We start from the raw sequence: 8325 nt of genomic DNA, 5'->3' as shown, positions 1-8325 counted from the left end.
GGAGGACATCAGGCTGGGAAGGCAGGCAGGGGCTAGATCACATAGGCCCTTGAAGGCTGTGCTGGTCTCTCAGCTCCAAATTCACTCTTCTCCACCCTGCTCTGCAATATTTGGGCTGCAAACTGTAGTGCACCTTTGTCAGCTAGTGTTAGGTTCTGTCAATAGGCGAGGATACAGGGAGACTGGAAGGCAGGGGGAGGGACTCACTCCTGCCCGTTTGCTTGCTATTCCTGTCAGAGTAAGTAATGACATTTTGCTTCTGACAGGCCATTTGGTTCATTCTCCAGGCTCTTTCCAGAAATAGCCTCAGTGTGCTACCTCAGAGGTACCAGCAGCAGCCCCTCTTCAGAGTTCTGAGCCCCAGCTTTGCAGGGCCCCTCCCGTAAGCTCTTGAAGGGCCAGTGCCAACGCCATGGTGCCCCTTTCTCAGCGGCATAAGAACCAGCCCTCCAGGAATCCTCTTCTGATTCTTATTCTCTGTTAACGCCAACGGATCTCTTTGTTCTTCAGACCTAGAAATGGGAGCTGCTTCCTGCAGTTATTATTAAATGACTTCAGTGTTCCCTCTCTGCTTGTTCGATCCTCCACCACCTGTTTAATGAACTACCTATTTTAAATTCTGTTTTCCTGACCGGACCCTAATGGACACAAAAGCCATTAGTAAGGACTGAGACTTTTATCCCAAATCTGATAAGAAGCCATTACATGGTTTTAAGCCAAGGGTAGATGGATAGATTGGTCAATCTGAACAGCAATTTTGCAAACAGTTATGCAAACAGAAGGATTGCAAATAGCTACAGTTACAGTAATCTGCATTGAGACTCGGGATATTGGAAAAATGTGACATGCTTCAGGACTGACTGCCTGCTTACTGATCTCCATTTTCCTAAGATGCCGTGGGTGAAATCACACCAGTGCTGAGATGACTTTCCTTACTCTAGGGTTATCTTTGAATCAATATTTGCTCCAGGCTTTTGCTATTGTTTAATACTTTTTTATTAGCATCAGTTCTTTTTTTTTTTTTTTGCGGTACGCGGGCCTCTCACTGCGGTGGCCTCTCCTATTGCGGAGCAGAGACTCCGGACGTGCAGGCTCAGCGGCCACAGCTCACAGGCCCAGCCGCTCCGCGGTACGCGGGATCCTCCCGGACCGGGGCACGAACCCGCGTCTCCTGCATCGGCAGGCGGACTCTCAACCATTGCGCCACCAGGGAAGCCCAGCATCAATTCTTTTTTTTTAATGGAAGAGGTTTTTAAAATTTATTATTTACTTATTTATTTTATTTTAATTTTGGCTGCGTCTGGTCTTAGTTGCGGCACTCCGGATCTTCATTGCGGCACGCAGGCTTCTCTCTAGTTGTGGCGCTTGGGCTCTGTAGTTTGCAGCACACGGGCTCTCTCACTGAGGCGCGCAAGCTCAGAAGTTGCGGAGCGCGGGCTTAGTTGCCCCACGCCATGGGGGATCTTAGTTGCCTGATCAGGGATTGAACCTGTGCCCCCTGCATTGTAAGGTGGATTCTTTACCACTGGACCACCAGGGAAGTCCCAGCATCAGTTCTTAAAAGGTTCTACCGAATGGGACATGTATTCCACAGCTGGTGACCACTGTGATCTACTAATTTCTTCCATTCATCTGTGAGTATAAATAATATACATACCTTTTCCTATTATATGTATGTGTGTATATATATATATATAAATATGTATGTATGTATGGATAGATAGATATACACAGGTACATAAATATATAAACTTCCCCCATATGTATATATACACGTATATGTTAATATGTGCAACATGCATATATACAATATATGTAAAATACTTGGAATGCAAGCAAGTGAGAGTAAAACAATACTCATTCTACCTCATAGGTTTATTGTTAGAATTAAATGAGAGAGGGGAATTCCCTGGCAGTCTAGTGGTTAGGACTTCGCCTTCCAGTGTGTGTGGGGATGCGGGTTTGATTCCTGGTTGGGGAGCTAGGATCCCACATGCCTCGGAGCCAAAAAAACAAAACATAAAACAGAAACAATATTGTAACATATTCAATAAAGACTTAAAAAATGGTTTACATTTTTAAAAAATCTTAAAAACAAAACAAAACAAAACGTTTAGGGACTTCCCTGGCCGCCAAGTGGTTAAGTTCGCGCTTCCACTGCAGGGGAACATGGGTTCAATCCCTGGCCAGGGAACTAAAGATCCTGCTTGCCACATTGCGTGGCCAAGAATATATAAATAAGATAAAATAGAGAAGTTAAAAAAACACTTTAAAAATTAGTTTAAATATATACATAAACCTTTCAAAATTGCATTTTAATTAGTATCTGTATTGGTCAAGATTTTTTCCTTTTAATTTAAAAAAAATTATTTATTTCATTTATTTATTTTTTATTTTTTTTTTAATAAATAAATTTCTTTATTTATTTGGCTTTGTTGGGTCTTCGTTGCTGTGTGCGGGCTTTCTCTAGTTGCGGCGAGCGAGGGCTACTCTTCATTGCGGTGCGCGGGCTTCTCCTTGTGGTGGCTTCTCTTGTTGCAGAGCACGGACTCCAGGCACGCAGGCTCAGTAGTTGTGGCGCATGGGCTTAGTTGCTCCGTGGCATGTGGGATCTTCCCAGACCAGGGCTCTAACCCGTGTCCCCTGCAATGACAGGCAGATTCTTAACCACTGCGCCACCAGGGACGCCCGGTCAAGATTGTTTTGGATTGCAAATGAGAGAAACAAAGCTCAACCTAGTTTAAGAAAATAAGGGAGGAGCTCCCTGGCAGTCCAGTTGTTAAGACTCCACACTTCCACTGTAGGGGACACGGGTTCGATCCCTGGTCGGGGAACTGAGATCCCAGTGCAGCCAAAAAAAAAAAAAAGGGAGTTTATTGTCTCTCATAACAGAAAAGTTCAGGGTATGAGTAGCTTCAGGCATTGCAGGATGATCCAGGGACTCAAAGGATGTCATCAGAAGGTCATCAGGGTTTAGTCTCTCCCTCTTTCTCCCCATCCTGCTCTTTGCACCACTGATTTCTAGGTTGTCTTCACAGACTGGTCTCCAGCTCCACATCATGGCCTCTGCCCCTACTTCTCAATGTTATTTTGGCAAGGGAGTCTTTTTCCTATTATTTTCAGTACAAAGTTCTAGAATTGAAACTCACTGGCTGGCACTAAACCAATCAAAGCGGCCTTGACAGTGGATCCAGTATTCCAATTGGCCAGACCCAGATTACATGCTCTACCCTGGAGTGATGTATGTGGGAGAATGTTAGCCCTTTCCATACCACATGGACTTTGAGAGGGCATGATAAATTTAAGGTGCGGTTATCTGAAAAAAGGGAGGTGGATTCTAGGGACTTCCCTGGCAGTCCAGTGGTTAAACCTGGGGCAAGAAATACACAAGATGGGACTTCTCTGGTGGTCCAGTGGTTAAGCCTGTGGCAAGAAATACACAAGATGGGACTTCCCTGGTGGTCCAGTGGTTAAGAATCTGCCTTCCAATGCAGGTTCGATCCCTGGTTGGGGATCCCACTTGTTGTGTGGTGCAGCCAAAAAAAAAAAAAAGAGAGAGAGAGAGAGATGGATTCTGGGCAGTCAAAACAACTGCTGTTACAGAGCACAGAGGATTTTTAGGGCAGTGAAAATACTCTGAATGATACTGTAATGACAGAACATGTAATTACACATGTGTCCAAACTCATACAATGTACACCACCAAGAAGAAGTAAACCATGGACTCTGGGTGATAATGATGTGTCCATGTAGGTTCATCAATTGTAACAAATGTATCATCTGGCGGGGGCTGTGTATAGTGGGGGAGGCTATGCAAATGTGGGGTCAGGGGGTAGATGGGAAATCTCTGTTCCTTCTCCTCAGTTTGGCTGGGAATCTAAAACTTCTCTAAAAAATAAAGTCTTCAACAATAACAATACCGCTACCTGCGATTATGTCTACCACCTTCTAAAATCCAGTACACGCTTCAGCCCACATTCTGGTGCTCTCTGCTGCATTAGATACTGCTTGATCACTCATTCCTTAAAACTCTACTGCCTTGGTTCTGCTTTGACCTCTCTGATTGATCTTTCTAAGTCTCATTGCATATTCACTTTTTAGATACAGGACCTCAGGTTTCTGCCCTTGGCCCCCTGCTCTTCTCTCTGCATTCTCTGAGTACAGTTTTCTCCTCTCTCATGTTTTAATCCCCATCTGGATCCTCAAGCTGTAGACTCAACTGCTTGCTAGACATCTCCACTTGGATTCCCACAGGCCTCTCAAAATTCCTTATAATAGACTTACTTTGATAGCCTCCAGTGAACAGCACCTGCCACTATTCATACACTTGTGTGACTTTCCTTGAGTCCTATTTTACCTTGTTAACCAACAGAATATGGTGGAAACATCACTGTGTCACTTGAAAGCCTAAAATTTAAGAAAGGCTAGAAGCTTCTGCTTTCGTGTTCTTGGGAGTCCTGAGCCACAGTACAAGAACCATAGAGAGGCTGCTGGAGAGACCACTTTGAGAGAGAGAGAGATACAGCTGTCCCAGCATCCCAGCTGAGCCCAGCCCACAGCTGATCCACCAGCTGATTACAATCACACAAGTGACTGTTAGCAAAAACCAGAAGAACTGTCCAGCTGAGCCCAACTTGCAGAATCATGAGAATAACATTGCAGTTGTTAAGTCATTACATTTGGGGGTCATTTTTCCCCTAACAATAGGTAAGCAAAGCATTCCTCATACCTAAAGCCAAACTCATTGTCTTCCTCTTTAGACCTGTTTGTCTTCCTGAGGTCAGCGTTTCAGCAAATGGCACTTGGCCTTCTTCTATTGCTCAACAATTTTGCTCCAGTTCAGGTTCTGTTCTTCTCTCCTCTCAACCTGTCTGGTCTTTGTACCTGCAGCCCAGTTTTTAGATCCAACTGCTGCACTGCTTCCAGAGTGATTCTTCTAGAATGCATACCTAACCATGGCAGTTTTCTGCATAACAGGCTTCTGAGTTCTTTGTAGCTTACAGAATAAAGTCCAAACTCAGTTATAAAAGGCTCTTTGAGAATGATCTTTATCTACTTTTTGCAATCCTCCTAGTAACTCCTTTTTACTTGCTATATCAAGGTACAGAAGGCAGACACTACACCAGTTATTTAATGACGAAAATTTAACATAAGAAATTGTTGGGCATTCCCTGGCCGTCCAGTGGTAAGTACTCCGTGCTTTCACTGCCGAGGGCCCGGTTTCAATCCTGGTCGGGGAACTAGGATCCCACAAGCCGCGCAGTGTGGCAAAAAAAAAAAAAAAAATTGTTAACTAGGTATAAACTGGTGAACTAGGTAACTGAAAGGGTAGAGAGAGAACTTGAAGGCATCACAGAGGTTGCAACTGTGGAAAGCAATTCTCACCACTCAGGCTAAGGGGACAAAGGGAAGGGGTTGGTGTAATTTAAACTTATAAATGGGACTTCCCTGGTGGTCCAGTGGTTAAGACTCCATGCTCCCAGTGCAGGTGGCAGGGTTTGATCCCTGGTCAGGGAACTAGATCCCGCATGCTGCAACTAAGACCCGAGGCAGCTAAGTAAATATTTCGAAAAAAAATAAACTTAGAAATGTAGAAGAGGGGCCCCGTGTTGCTGAAACCGAATCTCCAAGGAGGGGGTTCTGCTCAACTGGTGTTAGTGTCTCTGAGCTTGGAGGGTGACTCTGTGGATGCTGTCACTGGTCCTCGTGTCTGAGAGGAGAGTTTGGTGTGATGAGGCCAGCTTTGTAAGTGTGGGAAAAACTGCAAACTGGATATAGCTGCTGCGGTATCACTTTGGAGGGAAATGCACGTGCCAGGGTGAAGAGGTGTTGCTGGGATGACATTCACAGGAAACTTTTTCCTGCTCCAGCCTAGCAGCACTGAAACAGCTGGCAAAGCAGAAATGTAGCTCTGCAGTGCATCACAAAGCAGAGCACAGACGCTTGGGTTTGGAGCTGAGAAACATTATGTTAACAACTGGTGCACTTGCTTTGTGTTCTGTTTTGTTTTGTTTTGTTTTCCGGCTCCATTGTGCAGGATCTCAGTTCCCTGACCGTGGATCCAACTCATGCTCCCTGCAGTGGAACTGTGGAGTCTTAACCACTGGGCCACCAGGGAAGTCCCTGGTGCACTTGCTTCGTTACTGTCCCTTCTCTTTGCTTCGCTCCTGTTTCAGGACATTTGCATGTGCTGTTTCCTCTTTCTCAAGTGCAGTTCTCTCTTCACTTCGCCTAGTTAACACCTACTTTTCCAATCTTATCTGGGTTAGAGCTCCCTCAAAGAAGCCTCCTTTGACTTCCCTGATGAGGTCAAATTACTCTATAATAGGCTCTGTTAGCTTTTATGTAGCCTTGTCACAGCTACAAGTTTACATTTTGTGTAATTTTGGGATTAATGCCCACTAGATTGTAAGGGCATTTATCTCAAGGGCAGGCACCATCCCTCACATCCCCCTTGATTTGTTTTTCTTAAACGTGTGTCCCTAACACAATACCTCTAACATGGTATCTGGCTCAAATATTTGCTGAATGAAATGAGAAGTGTAGTGTAAATATAAATAGCCCCCCCTGAGTTGGGGGGAGTCAATACCATGCTTGAATAGGGATTTTTCTGAATTATCTGCTTCCAGTAGTATCTCTGTTCTGGACGCAGCTCGTAAGTCTTCCTCCTGCCTCTGACCCTCAGTCTCTCAGTTCCCATCCCCTGATAACAGCTGCTACTTGGGTTGTCATTCTGAGATGCTCCACGCGAACGTGCAAGCAAAATATATATTCTCACAGACAGAGGTGCTTCATTCTATTTTTAAAAATTTTATTTACTTATTTTGGCTGGGTTGGGTCTTCGTTGCTGTGTGCACCCTTTCTCTAGTTGTGGCGACCGGGGGCTACTCTTTGTTGCGGTGTGCGGGCTTCTCCTTGTGGTGGCTTCTCTTGTTGTGGAGCACAGGCTATAGGCACGCGGGCTTCAGTAGTTGTGGCACGCGGGCTTCAGTAGTTGCGTCATGCGGGCTCTAGAGTGCAAGCTCAGTAGTTGTGGCACACGGGCTTAGTTGCTCCACGGCATGTGGGATCTTCCTGGACCAGGGATCAAACCCATGTCCCCAGAATTGGCAGGATTCTTACCCACTGCGCCACTGGGGAGGTCCCAGAAGTGCTTCATTCTTTTGAACAACTGTTTCACTGTAGGAAAGTACCATAGTTTAGTTAATTAGTCTTTTCTTCAAAGACATTAAAGTTGTTTCCCATCTTTTCCTTCTACAAATGCTGCTGCAATGAATGACCTTGTGCATAACATTCGTGTGCATATGTGCAGTTATATTATAAATATCCCCTGAAACACCTTTCACTTTGGTTCAAGGTAAAGAGATTATGCAGAGATGGCAGCAAGGATCTGGCTTAGATGCTCAGAAAGTACCTCAAAAGGTGGGAGTTCCTAGGTTAGACCTCTGTCTTCAGAATCTAGGACTCATCTAGTCCCAGTGTACAACTAGAGTTTGGGGGCCACTTGGAAACTGAATTGCTCCAACCAAGCTCCAAAGACACTGATGCATTAACTATCAATACAATGTCTTAGTTTTTTTTTGCTGTATTCTTTCTCTTTTTATAATGTGACAATTGCTTGTTTGCTGTCATCTACACTAGACCATAAACTAGGCTAGGGGAAAGTAGTGAACAAGACAGATGAAGGCCTTGGTCTCCCATGGTTCTTTTTTTTGGCCACGGCAAGCAGCATGCGGGGTCTTAGTTCCACAACCAGGAATTGAACCTGTGCCCCTGCAGTGGAAGCGCAGAGTCTTAACCACTGGATTTCCAGGGAAGTCCCCAAGGCCTTGTTCTTATGGAACTATTTTTATTTTTTTTACCTTTATAGGTTTGTGTGTGTATGAATTAAACGAAATAATGGAGGTACAGTGATTAGCAAATTTGCAATTTAAAATGTTTGTTTACATGTATACATATATAATACATATTCATGTATATAAACAGAATATTGGAAGAGTCATAATTATTCTTGCCATGACTACATTTTTTTTCCTCTCCCCCAGCCCCACACTGTCTCTTGAAGAGCTCACACCTTAACCTCCAAGTTAACCAAACCAGTAGGTTTGCTTTGAGCTCAAGGCGAGTGCGAAGCGCGGCCGGTAGGGGGCAAGAATCACCAAGGCGTGCCCATTACCTAAGCAAGGGATTCAAAGAGCATTCTCAGAATGACTTTACAAAAGGGTTACCAAGAAGTTAATTTGTTTATTCTGTGTCAGGTCACTTAGTAGTAGTAGCAATAATAATGATCATAATGGAGAATATGAAAATAAGGAAGTGAGAGGT

Source organism: Phocoena sinus, chromosome 14 (genome assembly GCF_008692025.1).
Source record: "Phocoena sinus isolate mPhoSin1 chromosome 14, mPhoSin1.pri, whole genome shotgun sequence".
NCBI classification, from domain to species: Eukaryota; Metazoa; Chordata; class Mammalia; order Artiodactyla; family Phocoenidae; genus Phocoena; species Phocoena sinus.
This window is presented reverse-complemented; position numbering follows the sequence as displayed.